A 27553-nucleotide genomic window follows, 5' to 3' on the forward strand; every position below is an offset into this window, starting at 1 on the left:
CTTTGAAAATGTCATCCCACTTTCTCTCCTAGCCCACAGTTTCTGCTGAAAGTCTGCTGACAGTCTTACAGAGGTTGACCTGTATGTGAAGAGTTGGTTTTCTCTTACTGTTTTCAAAATTCTCTTTATCTTTGACTTTTGACAATTTACATACAGATAGTCCCTGACTTATAATGGTTTTACTTATACAATTTTAACTTTAGATGGTGCAAAAGCAATATGCTATGCATTTAGTAGAAACCATACTTCAAATTTTGAAATTTGATTTTTTCCTGGGCTAGTGATATGTGGTGGGATACACACTCCTGATGCTGGGCAGTGGCAACAAGCTGTGGCTCCCAGCTAGGCACTCAATCATGAGGGCAAACAGCCAATACCCTGCAGTTTTGACTTATCATATTTTCAACTTACCACGGGGTTCCTGGGACATAAGCCCATCATAAGTTGAGGAGCATCTGTATAATGTGTGTCAGTACAGACCTCTTTAGGGTCAACGTATTTGGCACCCTTTGGGCTTTATAAATATGTATGTGAGAATTTCCTGCTTGAGGGCGTCCAGTAAGTCTCACAGGCTGGCTTTCTTCACTCTTTTGAATTCTTCTATTTGTTTTCTCCTCCGATTGGTTAACTTAAAATGACCTGTCTTTGAGTTTGCTGATTCTTTCTTTTACTTAGTTTAGTCTGCCCTTGATGCTCTTCCAATCCTGCAGAGTTGAGCTGGCTGCTGAGATCCACTCCAGGTGCTGAGATCTGTGTTTTGCCTGCAAGGGGGTATGGGGTGTCATCTGTAGGGGCTTGTGAGGTAGTGACTGCAGAGATGCATGTGGGCTGACTTCTGGGGTCTGTGGGTAGGCCAGTTGGCTGGTGTGATCTACAGATAGGCTGGCTGGTGTGTGGAGGGGTCCGCAGCTGGGAGAGCTGGCAGGCCAGCTTGTGGGGTCTTTTGGCTGGTTGTTGGTATATGCATGCCAGTTGCTGTGAGCACCAGCCCCTTTTGTTTATTCTTAGTTGATCCCAGGCAATCAAGCCATGCCAATTTCCTCAATGTTTTGGGCGAGGTGCTAGAGAAGAGAAGTGGGCCTCCTGGGATGTGCCCTGAAAGGCTGGGGAAGCTGGATGCTCACTTTGCTCTCTCTTTCCCTCATGGGAAAAATTGTAGGCCAAGAGCATCTCTCAGTGCTTAGCTGTGCCAGCTTGGGGAAGGGGTGATGTGGGTGAAGTGAAACTACTCTTCTTACCCTTTCCATGGGGACTGTTCTTGTATTTTGTGCCTCACCAGGGAGCTGGAAACTTTCAACTGGATTCTGGAACTCTCTTAAAAATATTTTTATCCATGGATGCTTGTTAAATCCATGTGTCTGTGAGGAGACAAGGGCCGGGACCTCTTATTCGGGTATCTTGCTGTTGTCACTCTTCTTTATAAGGAGAAATCCATCTGTCAGAGGGTTTGGAGCGCTGAGTCCCCTGGTTTTCCTATTCTGTTTGGGGAAGTGTACCTGGCAGACCTCTTCGGCTGCCTAGTGAGTGTGGAATCAGAGCCAGGGAGCAGGTGATTTGGTTTGAATGCTTACTAACTTCAGGCACTGGTGCACTTATCTCCTATCTCTGTAGTGAGGTGGGCCTGCCACTGAGACTGGAGAATTACAATTCATTCCTCAGACAGATCTGATTTTCTTCTGGATTCCTATGGGTTTCCATAGGTGTCCTTTTCCCATTCTAAACAATAGAGTTTCTACTTGTTTATGCTAATTTCAGAGGGGCTGCCTTTACTTTCTTCATATTTCACATTTATCTGTGGACAGTCTGGGTCCCAGGTAAATGGTGTTTCCTGTACAATTGTTCCAGCTTCTCAGCACCCCGTGAAGGACTCTTTGGGGTTTCATTGAATTCATGTCTATTTATTGGTAGCTCTTCCTTTTCTGGGGATTGGTTTTTTTTCTCCGCCTCTCCCCCCACCCCTTTTTATTTTCCCCGCCCCTCCCCGCCTCCTTTTTATTTTCCCCACCCCTCCCCCCACCCCTTTTTATTTTCCCCGCCCCTCCCCCCACCCCTTTTTATTTTCCCCGCCCCTCCCCCCCACTCCTTTTTATTTTCTCCACCCCTCCCCCCACCCCTTTTTATTTTCCCCGCCCCTCCCCCCACTCCTTTTTATTTTCTCCTAGCATCTCATATGCTACTCAGTCTGTAGGAAGGCACTACAAAAGGCCTTAGCTGGAGATTTTGCTGTTCTGCTCTAGAAAGGGGCTATGACACCAGCATGAGCGATTTTGGGGTGCAAAATGCAGGTCCTGGAACTGACGTACTTTTAGGCTCATTTTTTAACATGAAAATGTGAGATTTTAAATACAAAATTAGGTATAAAATGAATATCTATTTAGAAAAGGCCTAGGTCGGTGAGGGGCCCGAAGCTTAGCTTCATGAAGTACAGAGGAACTTGGCTGCTGGCAAGGTGGGGTGGGTTTGGGCTCCAGAGGACCCAGGATTAAGGATCATGGACTCACAAAGAAGACTTAAAGGTTCTTGTGCCTAAACTTAAAAGTCTCTAACTGATAACACTTACACAGATAATTCATGAACATGCTCTCACACATATAAATGAAGAAATGCAGAAGAGCATAGAGCGAAAGGGGAAATGCTTCCTCTAATTATGATCGCCTGACCTGCTTTCTCCCATAAACAATCCCTATGAACAATTCAGGGTGTCTCTCCCAGGCATTTTTCTTAACCTCTTTATATATATATGTGTACATTTGCCTCATTATTTTAAAATGATGCACAGTAATCTATAATATGTCTGCTCGAAGTTTATTTGGACAATCACTTATTGATGAGTATTCAGGTTTATTTCAGTCGGTTGCTTTTACATGGCGGCAGTTACCATCGTTTTACCTACATTTTTCTGCACATATGGGCATATGGGGATATTTCCATGACATAGACAACTGGAAATTTCTCACTAGGTAGAAAAGTGTGAAAATTAAAATTTTGATAGATTTAATGTTGTCCTTTGAAAAGACTACCACAATTTACACTCCTATCAATCATATAATAGTACATCTTTTATATGTTCTTATCAGTATAACTTTTCAGCAATATAATGGTAAAATATATTTTTGGGTTTTTTGAATTTTTTTTGATATGGATGTGCTTCATTGCTAATAAAGTTTGACATCTTTTTTTATATGATTACTGTTTTATTTATATATCTTCTCTGAATTATCTGCTCGTATTCATTCCTTTATTTTCTTTTGAATTGTTGATCCTTTACAACGCGTCAGTGCTCTTCCATACTGTAGATGTTATCCATGCTGCGTATCCTTTCTGCCTTTCTGCAAGTTAGCTTTAAATTTTGTTTATGGTGCCTTTGGTCATAACATTTTTATATTTATGTGACCAAACTTGTCAATCCTTTTCTTATTTCATCTGTTTTTTTTTTTTTTTTTTGCTGGTGAAGGGGGAGTAACACTTATGAAACACTTTTCCATCCCTAGATTTAAAAACTGCTTCTTATATATTTATTTCAATAATTTTATAATAAAATATTTATGAATCCATTTAAAATTTATTTTTAAATATTTTAAATTATAATTTAAAATATTTACAATAATATTTTATACTTTATGTTTATATATTGTATAATATTTATTATAATTTAAATTATTTTAAACATAATTTCTAAGTCTTTCTATCATTTTTTGAAAGGTTGGTATTTTTTCAGTGATTAGAAACATCTACTGTTCTGGTTATCTATTGCTGCAGAACATATACCTCTAGACTTAGTGGCATAGAAGAATCACAACTTGATTCTGCTCGTGAACTGTGAAGTCTGGGAATTTAGGCAGAATGGGGATTGTCTGGCTCTGCTCTACCGTGTCTGGGGCCTCAGCTGAGAAGACTTGAGTGGCTGGGGTGGTGTGAACAGTGGGGAACTGGGATCATCTAGGGGCTTTTCACTGACATGTTTGGGTACCTGGGCTGGGATGACTCAAAAGTTGGGCTCAGCTGGGAACAGTCCTTGGAGTGCCTAACTTGGCATCTATATGGCTTGGGCTTCCTCACAGTATGGAGGCCTCAGGGTGGTCTGAATTATTCATGAAAGCTCAGGACACCAAGAGCCAGTGTTGCAGCAGAACAGGGAAGAACCTGCATGGCCTTTTGTGACCTCACCTTGGAAGTCAGACATGTCACTTCCATTGGTTGACATGTCACTTCCATTGGTGGACAGTCACATGTCCACCCAGATTCAAACAGAGGGGACATAAACCTCACTTCTCAATGGGAGAGATGTCAACTAATTTGTGGATATGTTTTAAAGCTGCTTCAGCCTCCCTTATCACATATTAAATGTCCGTTTATAATGGATCCGTTTCTAGACTCTAACATATCCCCGTGGTCTATTTGTTTAACCCTGCTCCAGCATCACCTGCTATCCTACAGATTTTTCTCTTAGTTATGACAATATTTTAAAATTTCTAAAATAAAACTTTGGTTAGAAAGTAATATTACCTGTAAGCAATGATTTTTTTAATGCGTCCATTGGGAGTTCATGGAGTTTTTAGGGTGGATACACATGATACTATGTGCTGACATCTTGTAATTATATCTCTACTTCTTAGAGGAGAATTTCAGCACCTGTTGAGTTCATCTACCTCACCCCTGACCATTTATAGGGCAAAGAAGCCCATGCAAAGACATTAAGTGGTTTGACCATGGTCCCCAGCATGTTGGAGGCAGGGCTGGCCCTGGAACCCAGGTCTCCTGACCACAGCATGGTGCCCTGCCTGTCAGGCTGGCTGGATTCTTCACACCCCAGCCTTCGTTGGTTACATTTTGCTCACTAATGGTGGTTGCCTGTGACCGTTGACAAGGGCTTTGGTTACCTGTGTGTATAATGCTGACAATAAACCGTGGAGCAAATGCACCTCCTGCACGGTGAGACAGCCCCCAGGTAGAAACAGCGTCTTGGCTGGTGCCCCACACTGCGTGGTTACTTCAACCCTCATGCACTGAGCACTGCACCAACTGCCAGAAGAATGTATTGGCCATTTTCATAATTTCTACACTAGATGCTGGGTTTGGGATTTAGAGGTCAGCTGTGGAGTAGGCTGACCTCTTACCAATGCCCTCGGAAAATGCGGTTCAATTTAATCGTCATTCCCTGGGCTGTTGGGAGCTGCTTGCAAGGAATATCTCCCTGGAGATCTCTTTTCTGCTTTGCCTGAACTTTAAGACCCTCAGAACTTTCTGTAAGAGGCTGGCCTTTTAGAACTGAGAGGGACTTCTCTAACCTAAACTAGGTTAACCAGACGTGGGTATTTGGCAGACACTTTCTTGAAAATAAATGAAGTAAGCCTGTGACTTCAGGAAAAATAACTGATAGTATCTGTTGCCATACAATTAAAGCTTTCGTGTGAAAATTAGAATTTTAGAAAACTTGTATCCATTGCTGTGAGCTTGATAGCTTCCTAACGCCTCCGGACTTTTCTGATGGAGTTTATGGTCATATTAATGCACTGGCTGTGTAATGAAATGTGTCAACGTTTGATAGATCTGCACACGTCAGTGAATCAATATTTGCCAAATGACCAATACATTTGTTGCAAAATCACGAGTGGGTAAACAAATGATCTATTCAAAGTGCAGGATAGCTAATAGATTTTAATGTAGTCATGTAAAAAAATAGGTGAGATGGGTTCTCATTCAACAGTGCAGCTAACCTATGAGAAACTATCATAATTTGAATTTTGGTATAGTACAGAAGAGGAATAGCCACAATTGTCTGAAAAGTCTATTACAAAAGTGTCTCTCTTTTCTAGCTACATATTTGTTTCAGGCTGAATTTTCTTCACATGCCTCAGCTAAAGTGATCTAATGGCCCAGGCTGAGGGCAGAAGCAGATCTGACAACCTGCCTGTTTTCTAAGTCAGACACTGAGGAGCTTCGAACAGGCATGAATTATTGCCATTCTTCTCACTGATATTTTTGTTTTGAAAAATATAGTGGCTGGGGCACGGTGGCTCATGCTTGTAATCCCAGCACTTTGGGAGGCTGAGGCAGACGGATCACTTGAGGTCAGTAGTTCGAGACCAGCCTGGCCAACATGATGAAACCCTGTCTTTACTAAAAACACAAAAATTAGCTGGGCATGGTTGTGGGTGTCTGTAACCCCAGCTACTGGAGAGGCTGAGGCAGGAGAGTCGCTTGAAACCACGAGGCAGAGGTTGCAGTGAGCTGACATTGGGCCACTGCCACTCCAGCCTGGGCGACAGAGCAAGACTGTGTCTCAAAAAAAAAAAAAAAAAAAAAAGAAAGAAAATGTAGTTATTTTTCTTAAGATATGAAATTTATGTTTACATGTCATTAATTTGTTATTGTTATTTTTGATACAAGTTGATACATATTTTAAAATTTTCTGTTTTAATTTGTAATACAGCAAATGCCATCAAATCTAAACTCACATGAACAAAACTCCTGAGGATGCTGAATAATTTTTAAGAGGGCAAAGTGGTCCTGAGGCCAAAAAATCTGAGAGAGGCTGCTTTTCAGAAAAACCTACCTTAGTTTAAACAGTTAAGAGACCTCTGCACAGGCACCTGGTTGGTGAGGCCTACGCCAGGTGCAAGGGCGGCCCCCCGGCTGTTATTACCTGTGAGCTTTCACCAGGTCTGACTTCTGCCTTTTAGGCAAATGACCTGGATCCCGTGGGGCATGACTCGGAGACCACTGGGCGTGTCTCCTCTTTGGCATGCTATTTAAAAGCAAATGAAATGGGCAGCAGCGTGTATTTCTGAACAATGTGTGAAAAGAGAATGGCAGAATAGAAAGTTCAGCTGTAACTGTGCAGTGAGTAACGTGGGTGTCCTCTGATGGGACCAGGAAAAGGGAAGCTTGTCGGGAAGACGGGGTGTATGCTGATGTCTGGAGGTCTTGTGTGAGGCTGCTGAGGCCCCCCCAGATCTGCTTCACATCCGCTTCTCACATCTGCATCTGAGGCCCCGCTGTCTCACCCCCGAGTGTGGAAAAGGGGGACTCGGCTGCACCCTCCCTGTGCCCGCCCGCATTGTTCTCTACACCCTCTGTGCGTGTGCTGCTGAGTTTATAGTCTGGGATTGTGGGTGGAGAGATAGCTTTGTATTTCTGAATGTTAAGAAAATAGAGTAAAGCCACTTCAGTGTACGTTTTTTTTTTCCCGGGAAGGTATATCCGTGGACAATTTTCACCTTTGTCTTTCCTGGGATTATGTGTATGCCCTCTGTCCCCACCCTGTTCTGGATTCAGAGATGAATTGGACTTGTCAAGAAAGTGCTCAAAGTCTCGTTGGGAACTAGATAGAAGATCGAAAACTACACAGGGGTCTAAGGGGATCGCTGAGTCATCTTCCAGACAGTGAGTGCAGTGGGTGTCTAGAGAGGGCTGTCCCCTGACGGTGGTGTGGCGGGGTAGTGAGAACAGATCCGGGGAGAAGGAGATTTGGGGGAGCGAGAAAGTGGTCACATGGGGCTGCACAGAAGCAGGTGTTCAGAGGGAAGGGAATTGAGAACTGCTCCCCAGGAGGGCTGGAAAACTAAGTCCAGGTGACCCAGACGGAGTCACCAGGTAGTGAAGACAAGAGCAGGGTGCAGGTATGGGGAGGCAAACCCAGATGATTTTCTGAGCAGTTGGCTTGTGGTCACAAGTGTTTCGATTTCACTGATCCCGCTGAACACACACTGCCTCTTGCCAAGTCCAGCCTTGAAGAGTTGGAGTCATCTGGAAAAATTCATAATGAAGGGAGGGAATGAACTTGACCTTGAAGGGCCACCAGGATTTGGGTAAGAAGAATGGGAAAAGCATTTGAGGGTTAGGAAAGGGGTAGATGAAGGCTTAGAAGTGGGAAGGTGCCAGGCATGTGGACCAGGGGACTGGAGCCAGGGGGTGCTGTGGGGAGTGGGCTGGGCTGTGAAGCTGACGGCCCTGCAGGCCAGACTCAAGTGTGGGCCTTGCCTTTTGGCTGTGGGAGCCACGAATGGTCTTTGAACATCAATCAGGACTGTATGACAGGGCCCTTATCAGGACACCTGGGAGTGACTGAAGAACGGAAACGCCAGAACCATTAGGGTTTCTCTTCACTGTGGGCAGTCGGAGAGAAAAGGAGAGATGAAAAAATCACTGCTTTAGAGGAATTGGGGGCTGACTAGAATCGTATGGCGAGGGAGCGGAGGAGTGAGGGATGGTGCCAAGTTTTCGGCCTGACACCAGCGAAATACAAATACGCTTGTGTTTCTTTACATAGCCGAGCGCGCAGATGATCTTTAAGACGTGCTCGTCTGATTTGGCACTTGGATTCTGGGAGGAACAGGAGGAAGAAGTCTCTCAGACTGGGAATCAAGTTTGAGCTCCCCTTGGGGCTATTATTATTACCTAAGGAACACAGTCAGGCTCCTGGGTGAAGAATCAAACTAAGGACAGTGGTGTCTGTGACCTGGGGTTCTCCGCGGCCCCGCGTGGCTGGCAGCCTCCAGGACTGCCTGGTGACCCCCCTGCTGTTGTCACGGCCTCTCATCGTGCCCACCCCTGGAGTGTGGGCTGGATCTCGGGACTCGCTTCGCGTGGACAGACCACAGACTACAGCAAAGGTAACAATATGCTGCTTCCATGATGAGGCCACATGTCTTGCTCACTGTCACTCATGCCTTTGCTTGGTCACTCACCCTGAAGGAAGTCACTGGCCTTGGGACAGGCCCCCAAGTAAGGAATCCAGGTCTCCAGCCAACAGCTATGTGAGTGAGCTTGGAACCAAATCCTACCCCAAGCAGGCCCCGAGATGACCACAGGCTGTCAGCTTGATTGCAGCTTGTGAGATGCCTGGAGCCGGGGGACCAGCTGGACAGTCCCAGGTCCCTGGCCCATAGGGACTATGACATAATCTACATGTGTTGTGTTAGGCTGCTGAACTTGGGGAAGTTTGTTGCACAGCTATAGATAGCCCACACACCCAAACTCTCCTGGTGGTGGTGAAGAGCACTGGCCCCGAAGCCAAACGGCTGTGTGCAAATCCTGGCTCTGCCATTTACAAGCTGCACAACCTTAAGTAAATTAGTTGGTTCTATGTGCCTCAGTCCCTTCACCTGTAAAATGGGAATAAGAATAACGCCTGTGTCATGGGGTGACTGTGAAGATTAAATGAGATAGCCCCTGCACATTGCTTGGCATCGTGTTAGCACTCAGTCAGTATCAGCTCCCATTGCCACGATTACTACTGTCTACCCTTGAAGGCCAGCCGAGCGCCCATCCTGCCTATAGCTTCTTACTGCCCCAGCATCTGCTGGCCTCTCCTTGGCACTGTACACTCTGGTTCTCCATTAAAAACTCTTGAATTTGTTCTCTGAGGGTCTCAGATGTGTAACCTCTTCTCTTCCCAACTGTGTTAGTCCATTTTGCATTGCTGTAAGGGAAGACCTGATGCTGATTAATTTACAAGAAAAGAGGTATATTTGGCTCACCGTTCTGCTGGCTGTACAAGCATGGAGCTGGCATATCTGCTTTAGGCAAGAACATCAGGAAGCTGCCTCTCATGGCAGAAGGTGAAGGGGAGCAGGTGCGTCACGTGGTGAGACAGGGAACAAGAGAGCGGGGAAGGTCCTAGACTCTAACCAGCAGATCTTGCAGTAACTCATTACCACTGGAAGGGTACCAAGCCATTCATGAGGGCCCCCATGACACAAACACCCTCCTCCAGGCCCCACCTCCAGCACTGGGGATCACATTTCAACATGAGATTTGGAGGGGACACACATCCAAACCATATCACCAGCTCTGAAGGGTCTCCAGGAAGGCTTGGCAGAGTGCTTGACGCAGAATGAGAGGGTGGAGTTAAAGTGGGCAGATGATGAGAGAGACGTCATTAGCTGTGAGCCCACGCAGGCCAGGGCCAGGGGGAGATACTGCTTGCTGCTTGTGAGGGCCTAGACTGTCCAAGCACAGAAGAAGTGCAGAGCCATCTTGTTAATCTGGATAGAGTGAACAGAAATGACATACTCGGAGGCCTCGAGAAGATGCACAAAGCCATGAAGGGGACGTGAAGACAGGTTCTAGGGTGGCTCCCTTAATGCAAAGTGAGTGCTTGGTAAATGTTTGGTGCATGAATGTTCGTTGAATGGAGCCAAATGTTCATTCTTGCCAGTTTAGTGAAGGTCCCCTGAAGTGGTTGGAATTTGGTTGATGGGAAAAGAGGCTGATCACTGTGAATGGAAGAGGAAAGCTGAAAGCCACAGGAAAGGGTTTTGAAGCAGGAACCTGCGCTCGGTGCTGGCACCTCGGGCTGCACACACCCTCCCTGCAGCGGTGCCTGCTCTGTGCTGATGGCCTGGCGCATGCTTCCGAGTTTGTATTTTCTATGGCAGCCAGCTCCCTGGGTGGACCTATGTAGAAGGTTGGCAGCAGGAAGGGAGAGCTGAGATCCTGACCATCAGAGAGAGAAACCAGCAGCACCTGCCTCTGTCCTTGTGGTCCAGGGAGAGTCTATTTGATCACCTGTGCCTGAACTGCTGAAATTCAGGTGAGGTGAGGGAGGTGCTGGCTTTGGGTCCTGCCTGGTTGAGCTCTGGGCAGATGCCATGCCATGATCTCACTCCAGGGGGCTGAGGACCACTGCTTACAGGCATGATGGCTTCCTGGACCCCCAAAGGCGAAATCCTTGTAGCACCCACAAAGGCAGTCAGAGCAGCTGTGCGGAAGCTTGCAGGTAGGAGCTGCCCATTCACACAGTTAACATGCGTTTTCTGAGTGTCCACTCTGTGCTGGGACCTTAAAGCACTGGGGTTGAGCAAACCCAGACATAGCTCCTGTCCCTGCGGCTCTTTGCACCTAGGGGAGCAGGGCTCCCTGGGGCGGTCTAGCCTCCTGGGGCTGTGGGAAGGCCTGAGTGCCTTTGAGGCTTGTCATGATGCCTGAGAGAGCCACTGGCATCCAGTGGGTGGGGGCTGGGGACACTCCTGCCGTTCATAGACAGCACCGCACAGTGAAGAATTCCACCGCTAGAAATGCCAGTCAGTTACACCTTCGGGGATGAAGAGTCTCGTGGGAGAGGTAAGCATTAGTTAATTATCCACACGAATAAGTGAACAGTTATCAGCCCTGTGAACTGCCGTGAACACAGGGCCCAGGGTGTTCAGAGGGGGAACAGTGCAGCAGTGTCTCGGGGGGAGTGGACATGGAGGAAGGAGGAGGGCTTCCTCGGGGAAGCCATGAGTGCCTGAGCTCAGAACCACTGGGTTGAAGGGGTGGGGTGGAGGTGAGGATAAGATGAAGATCGTTCCAGGTAGAGACAATGACATCCCCTAAACCCTGGGAGGGAGGATGTGGCCCCTATGAAGACTGCAGACAGCCGGGGGATGGTGGGAGAGGAATCCGGAGAGACATGCCAAGGCCAGGCACACAGGCCCTGAGAAGCTGCGCCGGGGTCCTGGTGTGCACCCCAGGAGGTTTTGGCACATGGGTGACCTGACCACATCTCAGATTTGGGAAGGTCGCCCTGGAAGGATGTGGAAGACAGAGGGGAGGGCAAGTGTGGGGGCAGGGGTCCAGCCCAAGGGCCACGGTCCTGGCACCCAGAGAGATGGCTCTTATTTGGATGGGTGCGGGAGGGGGGGCACTAGGATGAAGACAGAAGACAAAAAGGGAAGGCTGTGCAGGCCTTGAGGGGGAGGCAGGACTTGGGGTGGGGTAGACCTGGGGGCAACAGAGAGAAAGGTGGGAAGATGAATGGCGGACAGTGGTGTTATTACCACGGGCCTGGGAGCGGGTGGTGAGCACAGTTTTGGGCATGGTGAACCTGGGGACCTTTGAGCCATCATGTGTGTGAGGGGGCGGTGTGGAATAGACCTCTGGCCGTGCTGCCCAGGGGTCAGAGGTGAGGTCAGGGCTAGAGGTACCACTGGGAGAGGCTGGTGCAGATAGCAGTAGAGGCCGCTGGAGTCGGGGGCCAACCTAGACAGGGGGTTCAGCAGGAGAAGACACGGCTCCCCCTATGACTTGAGGCACTCAAGTTTTAACAGCCAGGTAGAGGACTCTGGCCCAGTCAAAGAGACAGAAAGAGAACGGACAGAGGGGAGGGAGAGGGGATGGACCCGTCACAGACACTGGGGACACACTTGTTTCGAAAGTTGCTTGGGCAGCAGGGCTTAAGGCTGCTGGGACATAGAGTCCCAGGATGACAAATGTCTCTTAGATTTAGAAAATGGGGTTGTTGGTGACATTGGCAAGAGTCGCCTTGGAGAAGTGGTGGGGCAGAGGCCGCTTGGCAGCGTGGGGTGAGCGAGTGGAGGAGAGGAAGTGGGGGCGGCCTGGAAACCCTTAGACGACGCCTGTGAGAGAAGAGGGGTGAAGGAGTAGCTGGGGAGGCTGCGGGGTGGAGGGAAGACTTTTCATCATTTAATTTCGGGAGGGAGAGGTTTCAGCATTCTCCTGACAGATGTGTTGTCCCTCAGGTCCATCCCTTAAAAAGAATAGCTCGTGACTGCAGGTCATTACTGCAAAATAGACACCCATGTGAAAGGACAGACGCTATTATCATCTTCGCTTTACATACGAGGCCCGAAGTGGTTATGCAACTTGCCCAAGGCCACACAGCTGGTAACTAGAGCCGGGATGAATCAGACACAGTTAACCCGAGCCTAACTCAAGGGTCCGGGTCTTAACTCTTTGACTCTTTTGCTCTGCCGCCTTTCAGTTGAGCCTGGGTCATTATCACGTGTCTGTGCCCCTGATGGACGCCAGCCTGTGTGGGAAGGGTGGTCACGTTACCGCGTATCCACCAGCCCTGTGCTGGGTGTTGGAGCTCATGGCAGCCCATTTGTGGTCTCTTCCCAACTCCACATGCAAGGATGAAACCAGCTTCAGCGGGAGTGTTGATACCGCCGAAATTGGCAGCCGCTACAGATCAGAGCTATTTTTAATCCCCTCCCCAGGCCCCAGTGGAGCTGGTTGTTTGACATTTACCAGCACACCATACGCTTGTCCACACAGAACACCAAGGTGGGCTCAGTGCAGACCCTCCACCTCTGACAAACCTTCCTTGGGCGAGTAACTGAGGACCCGTGGCTCCCTTAGAGCTCCCTCACCCTGCCCTGCAGTTGGGAGGGTCTCCACCCCTCAAAGGCCACGGCGACCTGGGCTCCGATTTGCTGAGCCCCGGCAGGGCAGGTGGCAGGAGGGCGGGAAGGTGGCCTGCCATGCCTGGGAGCCCTGGCTGCTGGGCTGGACGGAGCGAGCCTCCCCACCTGCTGTCCCTGCCCCGGCTTACCTCCTGTCACCCCCTTCCCTCCACATCAACACAGCAGCAGCAAGAGGCGACGCTCCAGACCCCGACTTTCAGAGCGATCACCTCTACATGTCAAAGTGCAGCATGGTTTAAAGAAAGATGAAGGGAAGTATTAAAAAGGGAGGAAGGGGCCAAGGGCTGTCTCGGGCCTCAGGGAGAACCGAGGCAGGGCTGTGGGCTCCCTTCACAGAGCACCTCCGGGTGCTGGGCTTCGCCCTAGAGAAGGTGGGGCTTTCCATCCATTTTACAGATAAGGAAACTGAGGCACAGAACGAGGAAGTGACCTGCCCCAGAACACACACATCGGTGAGGGGTGGACTCCAGAGGCTGCAGGCCTCACGCTTGCATTCCTGTAGGGCCTGGGGAGAGAGAGAGATTGACTCAGGACCAAAAGTTGTTTCTGCCACCTGTTAGGTAGCCACATCTTCCCGACTTCCAGGGTGAAGAAAGGCTTTTCCTGGACTGACTGAGAGACTGGCAGGGTGGTGGATGGCCGGTGTTCTGGCGTCTCGGTTTCCCAGCTGGCTCCCTTGTGGCAACGGGAGGGTTCTGTGGCTTCATTGTCATCTTCATCGTCGTTGCAGGGCCTGCTTGGGCCCGTGTCTGCCACCTGCCTGGTCTAGGCCAGGCATGAAGTGGGTGCTGAGGTGTCTCCTCTGTGCCTCCTGGGCTCGGCCGCTGTGGCTGGTGTCTGGGCCCCTTGTCCCAACCTCCAGCCTGCAGTGCCCACTCCCACGTGAAAGACTGGCTCGTACATTTCCCCATTCAGCTGATGGTGAGTGCTGCGCTATTTTAAGCCCACATGGAAGTACTTTTTTTTTTTTATAAGGACCATCTGCTACCGGCCCCAGCCCAGATGATACAGTTAGAGCCTACCCACAGCATCCTCCCCGCCTTCAGACAGTTCCAGGAACAGGGGTGAGTCACGCCCAGCTGAACTCCCATCTTGCTCACCCGAGAGCTGGACCAGGCGCCAGCAGAGGGGGCCGCGCACGCTCTGTGGAGCAGGTGCACTCTGCCACCTCTGAGAGATGGGAAGGGGACCCTCACCCTCTGTCCCAGCTGTGCCCTACTCCCTCTTAGGGACCAAGGCCCGGGTCACAAGTTCAATAGCAGATGCTGCAGCTTCTTGTCACAGCAGCTTGTCCCAGAGCAGGCCACACAGAAGCCACCCTTTTCTGGCTGCCCCTGGAAGCACCTTGGGTCTGCCTTGGTGCAGAGAGGGTGGGTCCCCCTTGCTGGGCTGCTTGGGGTGGTGTCCTGGGCGGACATCCACCTTGGGCCACTGGGAAGATGCGATTAAGCACTGACCACCCCATTTTCTTTCTGGGTGAAGGATCAGGGCCCAGGCAAGGCTCCTCCGCTGTGCTCACTCCCCCTCTCCCTCTGACCCCTTCTCTCCTCTTCCCATCTCAGCACCTAGCGGCCCGCTGTGAGCAGAGGTCATCGGGGCAGAGACCCCAGTCAGACTTTGAATCTGGGCTCTGCCCCACATAGGTGGATAGGTGGTGGAACCCAGGGCCAGGCCTATTTAATCCCGAGCCTCCGTTTGCACATCTATAAAATGGGGATAGTCTGAGCTGCCTCCTAGGGTATGTGAACAGGAGTGGGACGATGCATGGAAGGATCTGGCATGCCACCTGGCTGCTACTTTCTCATCACGAGGGATTCTGAAGGGCCCGCCCTCGGCATTGGCTGAAACGCGGTGGGAGTATTGAAAACGCTGGACCTGTAACTCCGTAGAGAAGCGCTTCCCCACCTCGACATCAGCACTGTTCTCAATGTATGGTGGCCTCTCCCTGCCTGAGAGCTGGTCATTTTGGCTGCAGGGAGCCTGGTGAGGCAATGCACGGCCAGCAGGTCATTTGACCTCAACAGCGCAGGCTCTGCCGGCTGCGATTCCATCACCCCTGGACTGGCAGAAGCACTGCCTTTGCAGGAGTCTCAAAGGGCTTTTGGGGGTGCTTCTCCACCACTCCTGACTGCTTCTTTCCCTGCGGGGGCCGTGGCTGGTGCCTGCTGCGGGGTCACTGCGTGACGCGAGCACAGCAGCATCTCAGGTGCACACGCCCTTCGATGGCCCTGAGGTGCCCGGGAACAGGCGAGGGCCGAGTCCTAACAGCTCCACTTCCTGTCCCCGAGTCTATCTGCCGCTGCTGTGTAGAGTCCTACAGTTTCTCTGTGGTCAGTTTTCTTACCCATTTCCTGCCAGCTGCTACTGGTTTTTTAGTCAGCTCTGACAGCTACGGTAATTGGGAAAGGACACAGGCTGCTGGGGCCGGGTGATTCACCAGCTCTGGCCAACAGGGACAGGGAGCACAGACGGAGGCACCCCGTCGTTCCCCCTGGGCCTGGTCCCCCAGGCCTCAGTGAGTGAAATACAGAAAAGACCCAGGGGCACACTCATTGTGAACCGAAAGCTGATCTTTTTGTGCACGCGCGCGTGCATGCGACATAAGGGAATTTTTTTTTGTTTTTTGAATGCGCCGGAGCCAATATAAATGGTTTCATGTTTTGAGAAGTCAGAACATAACTCCAGGCTGAGTGAGGCCCCTCTCCCGGGGAGCCCCATGTTTTCTCTGAGGTGTAACTGCGGTGAGTTGTCTGTGCCTCAGGTTTGGATATTGGAGTCACATTTAACATTTTATTTCATGGCATTTCCAAAAATGAAGGGAAAACCCCCATTGCAGCATATGACTCCTCCAAATAGAAAACTTTGACCGTGTCTGTTTTGTAAATGCTGCGGAAGGGAGTTTTGGAGCTGCCTCACTGTCAGTCATCGCCCAGCCAGGTGCCTTTGGTCGCTGAGTGGTGCACTCAGGGGTGGGCTGCTGGCTGCAGAGCAGTGCCCCTCAGAGGCGGGGGCAGGACCAGCCACACAGCCTCACCTGTCTGGGCCTCTGGAGCCAGCGCCTCCGAGTTTTACCTGACTCTCCGGGTGGTCCTGTTGCCTAGTCTAGTGTGAGAAGCACCACTCTAGACTTTACTGGAAGCTAATATTAATTTTTTTGATAGCCGTGGATTGTGGAGCATGAAAATGATCCTCCAGTGCAGAATGAAACGACCCGCTCCACACAGATTTACTGCCCTCCTCCCAGGTACCAGGCTCTGTGCTGGGCACAGCAAGGGACCACCTGACCTCGGGAGCTAAGGGCTCTGTCTCCAGGGGTCCCAGTCTGGAGAAGGTGGATAAAGCAAACAAGGAAGCTTCCTAATAACAAGTTCCCTAATCAGACATGGGCTTTGCTGCCAGGAGCACCCAGGGGGGCCAGCCTGGGGCCCAGGGAGGTAAGCAGGAGGGGCTCACTGGAGCAGTAGGTGAGACACAAACAGTTTCATCCATGGGTAGGAATTAGATGAGGGGGACGGAGAGAGTTAGGAGATGGTCATGGAGATTGGAGGTGCTAAGAATGGCCTTGGTGGGCTTGGGGTCATCCCCACTCTGACACTGTACAGCACAGTCAGCTTGAACCAGTCCCTGACCTCTCTAAGGATCAGTTTTCTCATCCATGCAGTGGGTTTAATGATAGTTCCTTTCGTGATTGTCGTGATACTTCAATGAGACAATAATGCAAAGCGCTTAGTGCAGCCCTCACTAAGCTCAGTAAGGAGGGTGACTACATCTGAGGGCAGTGGGAGCCACTGAGGGGGTTTCAGCCGGTGAGTGACGAGAGCAGATTTTTTTTTTCTTGAATAATTCCTGGAAATGCTTTGATCATTTAGGCCAGTAGAGGCTCTTGGTTGAGCGAGAGATGCTTGAACCATTAAGATTGCAGGATATAATGATGTGCAAATTTTAGACAATATCTGAAATCCTAAAATGCATTTCCCTTTTCCCATCGCCATGGTTTTGAATCCCAAAATCAACCAAAGGCAGAATCTGACCACTTTCCAAAGCAATGGTCCTTCAGATTGAGAACAAAATCGCGGAACGGCGCTTCATTTTTCCCGTCTCAAGAAGTCACAAGGCCCAGAATGCAAGAAAATCATGGCTTTTGATGACCAGGCCTTGTCGGAATGGCTGAGAAGCTCCTCACCCCTGACCTGGTGCAGTGGCTGCATTCGACTCTCACGGGGCAGGTCTGAGTGGAGCCACGATTTGCTCTGTTCAAAGATAAAAACCACTGGAGAGGGAAGCAGCAGATCACAGGGAGGATCTCAACCCTACAGGGGCCTGCTCCAGGGTGTTTTGCACGAGGCTCCATGTTAAATAAGCCTCCATTCAAGCACAGCCTCAGGATGGCCATCCTTCATTCCTCCCAGTCATGCACCTTCCACTGCCTAGTTCTCTGAGCGCTTCCGTCTAGTGGGAGAGACGCCTTCAACCAACAACTGCACATAGGTCTGGATGATGCCCAGCCACAATCACTCCTCTAAAAGCAAGGAGCTTGCTTCTGCAGAGTCAAACTGAGCTCACATGAGGTTCCTGGAGGCACTGAGGTTTCTTTCCAGTCTTCTGTTTTGCACAGACCTTTTTCTTACTGAGCAATTCACTATCTGCTGGCTTCGGAAGAGGTGGATTGGGTTTCAGGTGGGGGCACCGAGAAGCAGCCAGATGTCCAAATTTGGAGGCAACACAGGCCATCCAAGTGCCTGCACAGGAAAATGTATGCAGCTGCCGCGCCACATCAAAGGCAGGTGGTCCAGGGTGATCCGGGTGCTATTCGTGGCACAGGCGCCAAAGTACTGTCATCCGAAGCATCCTCTATCTCGGTTTCCTCATCTCTAAAATGGAGCTCCATCTAACTTTTCTGCAAAATCTCCTGAGCAAACCACTTCACTAGCCAGGAACGTGTATGCCTGCCATGCCTGGGGCAGGCAGGGCTTTCCAATTTCCTCCCCAAGGTTTTCTGAGAATTCATCTGACAGTGTCTGTAAATGTCCCTCCATTCTCCTTCGTAGAGGGAATGCTCACATTAGAAGAAAGTCTCTTATGACCAGTGCTCCCCACTTTCAAGGTAGACTTTTTATTGGCTCCCACAGCCCTGGGCTGGCTTCTGCACAGCCTCCCAGGGTCTTTTCCTAACCCACAAGTTGGATTCTGCCACTGGTCTTGCTTAACTCCTGCTAAGAGTCCCTACGGGAAGACACAGGGCTCCTTCCATCACCTGCCCCCCATTCCCCTTCTGAAGGGCATGTGGCAGCAGCACAGAGCAGCTTGAGGCTCCCCAGTGGGGCCGGGCTCTTCTTAAGTCTCAGAGCCTCCCTCTGCATGCCCTTTCCTCTGATTGGCTCTGCAAACTCCTCTTCATCCTTCAGAACCCAGCTCTGTGATCAGCCCCTCTGGGAGGCCTTCCTCGACCCCCTTGTTCCCCTGATGACAGATTCCCTTCATCCACAGGCTCAGAGTCAGGGACGTGGGGCACCCTGAGGCCTGTTCCTGGTCATCCCGCAGGCCAGCCAGAGTGCCTCTCTCACTTTTGGGGAGCAGGGGCACATCCTGCTTGGTCCCACTTCATGGCCAGACTCCTGTCCATTGACCTCCCCAGCAAAGAAGTCTGGAATTCCTGTTTCAGAAAACCCTGCATGAGGCAGGCTGACTGCAGGGAGGGCTGCCACAGAGCCTGGCGGTGGTAGAGACACCGTTTCAGGCTGAAAGGGGAGTGGAGCTGAGGAGAAGGGTCTCTGGGAAGGAGGGCTCAGCACAGCTCAACTGAAGGCAATTACGAGGGGCCCCGCTTGTGTGTACAGCAGCCAGGGTTGTTCCGCGGTGGGTAGGAGGGTATGGGGAGGGGACGGTGGTCCTGGAGGCCCCAGGGAAGGATGGGAAGCCAGCTGTCTCAAGGATCCTTCTGCCCTTGCTGCCACCTTCAGGAGGGAGCAGTGGCCGTGAGAAGGGAAATGGAGACAGGGAGGGAGAACCTGGCAGCCCGTCCTATTCCTGCCCCAGGCGACTGGCTTGTGACATTCAGATAGCTCCCTGGGTCTGGTTTTTCCTGTTCCTGAAATTGCTGCTGCATGAAATTCTCTGGGCTAGATCAGAAGTGGCAGCTGGGGAGTGTGCCCATGTGTGTAAAATGTCTCAGCTTAAAGAAACAGGAAATTCAGGACCAACTCGAACTCTGCGGCCCACGCCTTGTTTCCTAGAAAGGAAGGGGTCGATAACACGGGAGGCTGGGGCCCTGCGGTGAGGACAGGGATGACACAGGAGGCTGGGGTCCCCCACTGGGGTTGGGGATGACACAGGAGGCTGGGGCCCTGCAGGGAGAACAGGGATGACACAGGAGGCTGGGGTCCCCCACTGGGGCCGTGGATGACCTGGGAGGCTGGGGCCCTGCAGTGAGGACAGGGATGACACGGGAGGCTGGGGTATCCCACTGGGGTTGGGGATGAGACAGGAGGCTGGGTCCCTAGTGGGGTCAGGGGTGACACAGGAGGCTGGGATCCCCCATTGCAGTCGGGGATGACATTGGAGGCTGGGATCCCCTAGTGGGGTCGGGGCTTTGGCCCAGAGAGGAATGGGCTTCTGGCCTCTGTCCTTGCCTGGGCCCAGGGCAGTCTCCTGACCCACTGGGTCTATTTTCCTCTCTGCTCTAATAGGATGCAGCCAAGAGCTCATGCCTGCTGGCCTGGGAGGGTCTGGGTAGAGGAGGATGAAGCTCTGCTTGGAGAAGCTCTGGATGCCGGGTGCTGCCTGGTCTGGACTTTGTCCTGAGCAATCCTGGGGAAATGGTCCAAGTGAAGTGCAGGGCGACTCCTCCGGGAGGGAAGACAGGTTACAGCGAGATAAGAAGGGGCAGCGGTAGCCTCGGGGTCTGGATCTGGGAGGTTCCTGGGACTGGGCAGTAGGGCATCCATTTTCTTCATAGTCAAGTAAAGCGAGGCCTTGAGAGGCCAAGTGCATGGCCCACGGTCCCAGGCTCTTCGCTGCTTGACACCTGCACCAGAATATAGGTCCCTGCACGTGGCCACCTTTCCAGTAGGTGGTCCGAGATGTCCCCACTCTGAATTCTAGGGCTGGGCACTTGGCCAGCTCCCACATCCTCCTCTCCCTTAGGGAGAACTGCAGCGGTCCTGGCGCCACCCCACACTGGGGCGTCTGGGCTGGAAGTCACCCCAGGAAGCACCTGTGGGCCTGGCTAATCAGGGCCTGATGAAGGACACAGACTTCTAACCCCCAAGGCCCTCAGAATAACTGGGTCTGGCTTCCTGGGTCCAGCTGAACAGGTCTTGAGCTGGGGCTGTTTGGGAGATCTCTGTTTCTGTCTGCATCTCCTAGTCTGTTCAAAGGAGCAGTGGTTTGGGTGTCCCACCAAAAAGCCGCTTTCCCACACGGGAAAGGAAGAGGCCTGGGGCAGCCAGGTGGGCCTGGGTCACCCCACTCGGCATAGGCCCATCCCTGGAGCTCTTGGGCCCAGAGAGACCTGCCTCCACCCCATCGCAGCCAGGATGTCCTGCAGAGCTGAGACCCTCGGGAGGCCCCCGTGACCTCTGACAGGAGGGAGCACCCAGGCAGATTGTGGGGAGCCCAGAACAGCTCACATGGCACAGACTCTCCCTGCCCTGATTCCCCTCAGCTTGTTCCACTTTCAAAAATAGCTAATGAGGAAATTAATTTTGTCACCCAGATGTATTCAGTAAAAACATGTCAGGGAAAGACAATTAACCTCTGTACTGATAAATCCTTCCCAAATTAATGAAGTTAACATTTGTGGATATTGAGAGATTCATCTGGGGAAAGAGGCCCTAAATTACAGCTTCCTCCAGGCTAAGAAGGGGAGGTTGAGGGTGGAAAGAAAGGAGAGAGATAGAAAGAGATGGAGCAGGAGAGCAAAGACAGAAATGTACACACCTAGAGGGAGCATAGTGGGGCCAGGACAGAGAGGAGAGAGGGCGGGGGCTGGCAGAGACACACACAGAGAAGGAGACTGAGGGAGAAGGAGCTGGGCTCAGCGGGAGCCTGGCTGGGACCCTCCTGAACATTTTCCATTGGTCCAGGCATTCACTTGCAGTTGACTTGCAGAACACTCGTTTTCAACTTCAACCAGAGAATGAAAAGAGCTGAGGTATTTTTCAGATGTAAAGTTTTCGGTCCCCCCCTCGGCCTGATGTCTCTCTGCCTAAGGTCTCTGGATTCCTTCTCCCTGGGAGTCCAGGCCCTGGGAGCTGACTTGCCAGCAGAAGGGGCTGGCTGACTGGACTGGATCTTCCTGAAAATGTTCAGCCTGGGGTCCTGTGTTTCCCTGAGAGCAACCGAGTCCTGGCGTCAGCAAGTTTAGCCTGTCACCCATGCAGGAGCCCCTTCACTTTCTCCCCTTTCACCAAGAGCAGTCACGCCCCAGATGCAGCATCTTACGAGAGGTGAGTCTCTGCCTGAGTTGGACCCTTTGATCCTAGTTAAGACTGGCTTGAAAAGACAGGAAAGCTTAGGCCACGTGGACAGACAGGTCAGGGGGTGTTGGCAAGCTGACGGTGACGTGGCAGGGCCCAGCGTGGGAGGAAGGGGCAGCCTAGCCCAGACTCGTGCTCTCCCGACCCTATGCAGCCTCAGCCCCATCTGAGGAGCCCCAGCTTAGAAAGCAAGACTGACTCTGCTCCTGGAACAGAGATGAAAAAGACAGCTTCCCAGGAGACCTCCAGTTTTGGCGATGTCAGGTCGAATGGCTGAGGGGCCTTGTGACCTCCTGAGTTCCTGTCACGTCCAAGACTTGCAGGAGTCGCCTGCAGAACTTCACTGCCGTGCTTCTCTCCAGAGGGTGTGATGTAGCCATCAGACCCTAGCCAAAGGGGCTGCTTTGCTCTTGCCTATTTAAAAAATTATGCTTTTAAGAATCTCTCCCAAGAGTGTGACATGCAAACAGGCCTGGAAGCAGAGATGATTTCAAATCCCGCCAAATGACCGATTCTGGGAAGTAGGGGTCAGGATGTGTGGGGGCTGGTGTTGCTGTGTGGAGCCCACCAACCAGGAGGCCAAGAGGAGATGGGAGAAGGACCTGAGACACACGGGCTGTGCTTCTTTCAGAAAAACCCAGGGTTGATGACAATGATCAGCAAGCAGGAGGGGAGGGAAGGGAAGCCTGGTGCCCAGGGCCCCAAGACATAGCTGGAGTCTGGCCTGGGCCCCATTTGGGAAAACTCAGAGGGTTGGAGGAGGTGTCTGGGGAAGAGTCAAGTGTGGGAGATGACCGAAGTGGGGCAGGCCGTGCCTGGAAAGGAGAAAGCTGCCTGCTTTGTTTCCACACTTGAAAAAATGCCAGCCAAGTTAGCCTCACAAACACTGTGGGCACAGACGGAAGAAAACAAGATATTAGGTATCTGGAGCTGGATTTTTCCGATGACCGGGCAATTACTAATCTAATCTTCCTAGGCAGAGTGACGAGCTTGCAGATTGCAGAGAGTGATAGATGTTACCTATCTTGAGTTCAGTTGGGCCGTTGCTCTTTGCTGCGTGACGAACCTCCCCCACCCCCAAACCAGGAGCTAAAGGGAACGTTAGTCCCGTTCTCTGGATGACAAGCTGGAGGACCAGGGCCTCCACGGGCCATCACATAGAGCAGGGGCTCAGGCCTGTGTGATGGTGTCATGATCTCCAGGAATGGAGAACAGATGATGTGTGATGTTTTGCAGAGGACATCCAATGTGGGTGGGAAGGGGTCCGCCCAGGGAGGAAGGATCTGGACTCATGGGGCAGAGGTGAGGGGGGTCAAGTGCCTCGCAGGGCCAGAGGCACTGGCCGGAGGGGCTTGCCCAGGTCCTGGGTGGTTTGGGCCTGTTCGTCTCGTGCCTTCTCCAGGCCTGGCACTGGGCTAGGATGTGGATCTTATTCTGTCTCTCCGAGGCAGCAGTGGGGCCGGTACTGCTGGGTGAGCACAAGCCCGGGGCTGCCGCCAACTTCAACACCAAGCTCTCGGCCTCCCACGTCCCTCCCGCCCCCGGGGCCGCTTCCCCCAGAGATGAGTAAAGGACTGAAAAATTAGAACCAGGAGGGAAGTTTGGGGGAAGGTGAGGCTGCAGGCTGGTGGTGAAGTCTGCAAGCACAGGAGGATTACGGCTTTTTACACGAAGGGTGTTGGGTGGGTGGTTCTCTCTCCTCTGCTCTGGACAGAACACAGGAAGCTGGCTTGGATGGCAGCACCGAGCCTTCGAGCTGGGGTAGGGAAGAGATCTTGCCAGCAAGAGGCAGATATGCAAATGAGTTACTAGTAAATCTCCGTGTGTGGAAGTCTCAGAGATGGGCTGGTGATGCCTGGTAGCCGCGACCACCTGCAGCAGAGTTCCAGGGTGTCTGCAGGGACCACCATGGGAGCCCCCCAGGCTGCGTGAGAATCCCCGCCAGTCACGGAGTCAGTCCAAACCTTGGTGTCCCTATCTGTGTATTGACACAAACGTTTCTGCTCATGAGACTGCTGTGAGGATTGGAGAGATACTGTGTGTTTTCAGATCGAAAGTACCACACACGTGCTACCCTCAATGCACACATGTGCACACGCATGGACACTGACACATGCGCTGGGTCCAGATGAATCATGGAGTGTGCTGGGGTGTGCTCTGCTCCCTTCCTCAGCCCCCTTCCTCTCCCTGGACTTTCTCGAGTCAGAGCAGAGATCCCCTGGGGCTGAGTTCAGTTGCATGGAGCCAGGGGAGCCACGAGGGCCTGGCGCTCTATGCCTCCCTCCTGGGCTTTCTCCCCCAGGCCTGGGAGCAGAGGAGACGTGGAAACAGCTGGGTGGATCCAGGCAGAGGTGAGAGTATAACCAGCAAAGCAGCATTCGCAGGCCGAGATCTCCTCCCCCCGCTGCAACTTACTGGGAGTAGGGCCGTTTGCACAACCAGGCCTGGACGTTCACCAGGAGCTTACCCAGAGGGTGGCTGGGGGCCCAGGACCTTTCTGGCTGCAGTGGCTCCAGGCCTGGGCCGCCCCTCACTCGCTCAGCCTGGACTTAGTCCCTGCTGGCTTGGCCCCATCTCGGGACTGGCCTGGGCTGGGGTGGGGCCGTCCTCTGGCTCCTGTCTTTGCTGACCCTGCAGGCCAGCCCTTGCAGCTATAAGGGGTTAATTAACAGTCACGCCGGGCAGAAGGGTGGTAACCAAAGGGGAAAAAGTGGGGAAGTGACAAAAGTTGAAGAAATCTCACAGGGCCCTCACAGCTGGGGGCTCTAGTTCCTGATTCTCTTGCTGAGACGGTGCCTGATGGCAGCCCTTGGCCTCTGCCTCCCCTTCCACCCCCGCCAGTGAGGGTGGAACCTCCCGACACATCCCCCCAAGCACCCCTGACTCAGCTCCTTCCACAGCCTGCAGATCCCGCAGCGGGTGGCCGTGGGGCTGGGAGTCTGGTCAGGGGTCAACTGCATTTCCTCGCTGGTTTGCCCTGGATGCTTCCTACTTAGAGGCCAAAAATCTGAGTCTCAGGGAGGTCAAGTGACCAGCGATGTGCCTGAGCTCATGGCCAGTGGTGTGGCTGGGATCCAACTCCCGCCTGTAGTGGGGCTATGCCGCCGAATTCCTTACTCCTCAGCTCTGCAGAGGGGTCTGGGGAATGGGCGAGAGGGTCCCAGCCAGGAAGGCTGTCATGCATGCAGTGGAGCTTCAGTGCACCCTGTCCTGTCCGGGGTGGGAACCGGTGAAGGACTTAACCTGACAAGGGACAGAAGTGCCTCCCCAGGAGGTCTCGTCCCTTTGAGCAGCCACTCATGGACCCAAGAGGATGGGAAGCACCTGCAGCCCTCTCTCCAGGGAAGAAGCCCTGACTCCGGGGGAGAAGGCCTCCCTTGGGTCTTCTCTTGGGTCCTTTTGCTGAGACTTGGACCCAGGGCTCACGCCCATTGGCCTGGGAGTGTCTCTCCTGGTCCTCCTGCCTGTCCTGTCCTGACGGAGCGGACATGCGTTTCTCCAGTGTGAGTGTGACCACATCGGGGCTGAGTTTAAAAAGCCAAGTCCCATTTCTAGCTGGTAGAAGGAAGCCACACGGGGTGGCGAGGAGGTGGGTGGAAGAGGGGGGCCTGGCTCCTGTGGGAGGGCTGCTGTCCCGCTGTCCCCCTCCCCTCCAGGTCCACCCTGGGTCTCCCTCTTCATCCTGCCGAGCATTCTCTCCGTAAATAAGGGAGATCATTCCAAGAGGCCTGTAGTGGGTCCTGGGGCAGAGGCTTCGAGTTTAATTTTATCAGGAATACATTTGGTATCGTAATGAGAAAGCACAGTAATAATGATGATGGTAACAGTCACTCATTCAACATCGACTGCATGCCACAGCACACCCTAAGCTTGGACGCTCTGATGTAATCCTTCTCAGAACTTTGTCATCCCTGGTACTGATGAAGACGTTGGGATACAGAGAAACGTGCTGAGTTTCCACGGCTGGAGAAAGGCAGAGCTGGATTTAAACCTGGGGCCTGGAGCCCCACACCGGCCCTTTCTCTATGTGGCTCCTTAAACCTGTAGGTGATCGGCTCCATCCTTCAAGACCACACTTGGGGTGTGTCAAGGGTAAAGAAGGTTTATCATCTTAAAGCTCTGCTTCGTGCTGAGGCTAGAAAAAAACCCGATCGCTCACCTCAGAGCTCACGGGTGAATAAATCACCATTTGCCAATTCTTGCGGGGCCAGGGAGACGGTGGAGACACCCACAGTTGAGGGGCTGTGCGAAAGAAAGGCTAACTCTAGCTCAGTAAGTTTTTAGCCAAGTGACCTTGGGCAAAGTCCCTAATCCCCCAGAGCTCCAGTTTCTTCACCTGTAAAATAGGTGTGATAATAGCTTCAGGCAGGATTTATGAGTTTACATGGCTGCCACGGCACGGTACCCAGAACTGAGCAACCTCAACGACAGAAATGTATTGTTCTGCAGACCCAGAGTCGAAGATCAAGGTGCGGGCAGGGTTGGTTCCTTTTGGGCCTGCGAGGGAGACTGTTCCAGGTCTGCCCCCAGCTCCTGGTGTTTTGCTGGCTATCTCTGGTGTTTCTTGGCTTGAAGAACATCACCCTGATTTCTGCCCATGTGGCTGTGCTCCTGGGGGATAAGACAGAGTGTCACAAAGTGGCCTGTGCTAGGCCAAGATGTTGGCTCCGTTGAGACAGAACCATGTCCTGTGTGCTTAAGCTCAATCTATATTCCAGACCTCTGGGGAAAGGTGGGGAAAGAGATGGGTGAACGCTCTAGTTTCTGTCTTTAGTTGACCCTAGGGTAAGGGCCATACCCTCTGTTTGGGCCAGATTGGGCTGCTGGGCTGGGAGTCAGCTCTAAGAGCCACAGTGTGGGCCTTTCCCAGATCCCTCGTGGAATGGGGTGAGCAAGCTGCTAAGCTGCTGAGGACAGTGCTGCCAGCTCTGCGCTCCACCAAGCTCATTTTTATCCATTTCATTTTTACTTGGCAAATAATAATTGTCTATATTTATGGGGTGCAATGTGATGTTTCCATACATGTTTGCATTGTGGAATCATTAAATCAGCTAATTAACAAATCCATCACTTCATAAATTTATTTTTTATACAGAATGAGGACTATAATAAATAAAAGATGCATTGCATATTTCACAACTGCTAAAGTGTAGTAGATTTTAAATGCCAGCTTCACTCTCTGTAGTCAGGTATAGACATGCCCCCCACCGCCCCCATGCCCTTTCAGTAACAAAAACATACACACACATGCATGGATATGGAGCTATATAGACACATGACCCGATACTTGAAGTGGTGCCACTCTTCGGGACAATGTTGGCTGTTTACTGAGTTGTGACTGAAGATGCTTAGAAGATGATCAATGTGCTGATGAAATTCCACTTTGCACTGGGCTGTAGCAGTCCAGCCCAGCCAAGTGCAAAGAGCTGATATTGTATTGGGAGCATGCTATGGTAATTGTGTGTGTGTTGGTGGGGGGGCCTACTAAAGTTAGATGGGTAGAGCCATGGTGATACTTCATTCACCACCTCTGTAATCTAAGAACAGAAGCTGTGACATGTCTATTACATGTCAGACACTGCTAGCAGGTTCTTGCAAGGGGGGTTATTATTCTCATTTCCAGAGAAGCATACAGTCTTCAGAAGGACTAAGTACTCTTAATGTCTGCTGGTTTATCTGTTCTTCGAATAGATCTTTTGCCCATGCATGGTTTTACATTGTCATGTTAAATACTGGTTTACTGAGTTATGAAGATCTCCCAAATGTTGACACATTTCATTGTTCAATATCCAGAAGCAGCCGTAATTAATATCAGCATCAATCTCTGCAGAAAAGTCTTGGAATGCTCTCAGTCAAGTACAAGCTTCCCCAAATTCTAATTTTCACTTGAAATCTTAGATTTTGTTGTTGACAATAAATGCA

General features: G+C 51.6%; 1 long non-coding RNA gene across 1 annotated transcript in view; it reads left to right on the forward strand.

Moving 5' to 3' along the window:
• Positions 1 to 7678: 7678 nt before the first annotated feature.
• LOC134733479 (uncharacterized) overlaps positions 7679 to 27553 on the forward strand; it is a 45578-nt gene continuing 25703 nt past the window's right edge. Inside the window, exons 1-2 of the long non-coding RNA XR_010116965.1 lie at positions 7679 to 7811; positions 8273 to 8615. This is a non-coding gene — a long non-coding RNA (uncharacterized lncRNA). The remainder of the gene's footprint in view (positions 7812 to 8272; positions 8616 to 27553) is intronic.

Source organism: Symphalangus syndactylus, chromosome 18, assembly GCF_028878055.3.
Source record: "Symphalangus syndactylus isolate Jambi chromosome 18, NHGRI_mSymSyn1-v2.1_pri, whole genome shotgun sequence".
Taxonomy (NCBI): Eukaryota; Metazoa; Chordata; class Mammalia; order Primates; family Hylobatidae; genus Symphalangus; species Symphalangus syndactylus.